This window comes from Octodon degus, unplaced genomic scaffold (genome assembly GCF_000260255.1).
Source record: "Octodon degus isolate 3935 unplaced genomic scaffold, OctDeg1.0 scaffold00150, whole genome shotgun sequence".
Taxonomy (NCBI): Eukaryota; Metazoa; Chordata; class Mammalia; order Rodentia; family Octodontidae; genus Octodon; species Octodon degus.
This window is the reverse complement of record NW_004524726.1, coordinates 2,318,861-2,321,883: the sequence shown is the minus strand read 5'-3', so window position 1 is coordinate 2,321,883 and position 3,023 is coordinate 2,318,861. Positions and strand designations below refer to the sequence as shown.

Sequence of the window (3,023 nt, the reverse complement as noted above, 5' to 3'; positions counted from 1 at the left end):
CATTAGAAATACCATTTCCCCTCATTTCAATTGTAAGGAAAGAAATGATTACACTAGAGTCAGTCCCTGTGAAGTTAATCCATGCTTGGCTCATATCAACCTTATCCTTAACCCCTACATAATTTACATTAGATACTTATTTTTTGACACTTACTGAAAGCATTTATGTTGAAAAATGTATTTTCCTAGATCATCTGTTGTTACTGTAGACCTGTCATGAAAATTAGAAATTTTAAATTAAGTGAAATAACATAAAAACTACATATCAGAATAAGAAAATCAATCCAGTCAAAATCATCATTGAAAGTCTTTCAACATCAGTTGGAGTCATTTCAGGATCTTTGAATACAGACTTTGAAGAATGTTACTACGGTACAATCTGAAATCACCAAAATGCTGAATGAAAGTATTATTGAAGTAGAAAGTCCTCAAATTAGCTGAGAAAAAAATCTATTATTTGGCACACAAACTGTAGAGGGTTTGGAAGGATGGAGTATCAGAGATGAAAATAATGAAATCCTCATCATGAAAACCTTAAAAGGTCCTACAGAGAAGCAATAAGAAGTCCTTTCTATGAAAAAAATTCAGCATTTTGAAGATTCCAAGACATTTTTTTCAATGGGAGAGAAATTCAGTAACGATAATGTTAACATTCTCTCTCAAAACAGAAATATTCCATCTCAGACACATTTCAAAGATACGTAATTCTTGAGAATTTAAGACCTTTCACAGATAATTCAGCTTTAAATATAGTTATAAACAATTCAGAGAAGTCTGATATACTGATAAATTATAACAATGTTTACAGTTTTCTGCTTATAGTACCTCAAAATGTGATGTCTCTGAACAGTATGGCAATTCTCAATAAATTTAAAATTACTGTGCCTTGGGATGATTGGGGGATCACATTTAGGTGATATTTGGCACTATGTCAAATAAATGAAGGAAGAGCTTTAAAAATCACACAATAGTGAATTGACACATACAAATTAACTACAAACTTTTAAACAGAAATAAATATTTAAAATAATGAGATTCTTTAGGAACTTGATTTATAAGGACTCTAGGGTAGACACTGAAGCTGGAAATATGCTGGTTAAGAAAATTCAGCCTTTAGCAAAAGCTACATGAAGACCTTGCTGTGATGTTAATCTTCAAGGTTTTGCCGGTCAGTTTGATTTGAAAGCTGCTGGTTTCTAAGATCCTCTTCTGGCCTCTGGAAAGATTTAGTTGCAATGTAGGTGAATGATATTCTGGCACAAGGAGCAGAGCACCTCTTCTTCCTTGACTATGTTTCCTGTGGAAAACTTCACCTCAGTACTACAGAAGTTGCTGTTGCTGGAGTCACTGAGGCTTGTAAGCAAGCCGAATGTACTCTCTTAGGAGGTGAGGCTGCAGACATGTACCCTCCTAGGGAGTATGACCTAGAAGGCTTAGCTGTGTGCGCCGTGGAGCAGGATCAGAAATGCCCTCACCTGGAGCAGATCTTGGAAGAGGATGTCACTGCTGGGATAGCCTCTTCTGGTCTCTGCAGCAATGGCTTTAGCCTTGTGAGGAAAATTGTAGCACAATCTTCACTGGAATACTCCTCTTAACACCTGTTCATTGTGGTGACCAGACTCTAGGAGCCTTGCTTCTAACTCCAACCAGAATCTACAGCCGCTTGCTGTTACTTGTCAGACGATCAGGACGTGTCAAGGCTTTTGCCCATATTACTGGTGGAGGATTGCTCAAAAACATTCACAGAGTCTTCCCTAGGAAAATTGGAGTGGATTTAGATGCCTGCACCTGGAGGATCCCCAGGATCTTCTCATGGCTACAGCAGGAAGGACAGCTCTCTGAAGAAAAAATGGCCAGAAAATTTAACTGTGGAGTTGGAGCTGCCCTCATTGTTTCAAAAGATTAAGCAGAGCAAATACTGAGATATTCAACAGTGCCAAGAGGAGGCCTGGGTAACTGGCAGTGTGGTTGCCCGCCCTGAAGGTTTCCCACAGGTGAAAGTCAAGAATCTCATTGAAAACATGCAGACAAATAGGTTCAGACAAAGCATTCAGTGTTGGTGAATCGCATTTTCCTGCCCAACCTTAAAAGGCAAGAGTGGCTCTCTTGATACACGGAACAGGACTGAATCTCTAAGCACTTATAGACAGTACTAAAGATCTAAACAGCGATCTAAACAGCTCTGCTCACATTGTTGTCCTCACTTCCAACAAAGCTGCATTGCCTGGATTAAACATATGAGTTCTCCACATATATAGTCTGTCTTGCAGGATTCATGAGAATTCTGTCTGGCCCCTTTGTTAGAAAATGGGATGGGAAAATGCTCAATATCCACCCATCCCTGCTGCCTTCTTTTAAGGTTTCGAATGCTCATGAACAAGTCCTGGAAGCTGGAATCACAATCACTGGGTGTACTGTGCACTTTGTAGCTAAAGATGTAGATGTGGACAAATTATTTTATGAAAAGCTGTTCCTGTGAAGAGATATGACACTGTTACAACTTGGTCTGAAAAAGTAAAAGTAGAAGAACTCAAAATATTTCCTAAAGCCCTTCAGCTTGTGGCCAGTGGAACCACATGGCTTGGAGGAAATGGCAAGATCTGTTGGGTCAAAGAAGAATAAAGCCAATTTTGAAAGAATAATAAAATAATGATAAATTTGAGCTTTCCCTCATTGAGAAGGAAAAATTAATTTTATTAAATAAAAATCATAAGTGACAATTTAAATGGAGATATAAAATTGAAGATAATTACAGAATTAGAAGCATTAGTAAACAAATTACTCCCACTTAGGCAAACAGTATTAATAATCCATGCACTGTTTTGTTTTTTCAGACAGGGTCTCACTATGCAGTTCAGACTAGGCTTGTGCTCACTTGCAGCCTCCGAGCTGGTCTTGAACTTGTAGAGATCCTCCTGGCTCAACTCCCAAGTGCTGGGATTACGGGTGTGCACCACCATGCCCAGTACCAGGGCCACAATGTGGGAACCCACATCCAGGGCCGAGATGGCATGCCCAGGCAG

At 39.0% G+C, this 3,023-nt stretch overlaps 1 pseudogene; it reads left to right on the top strand.

The window, feature by feature from the left end:
- Positions 1–1,029: 1,029 nt before the first annotated feature.
- Positions 1,030–2,622, top strand: LOC101573269 (annotated as a pseudogene).
- Positions 2,623–3,023: the final 401 nt, after the last annotated feature.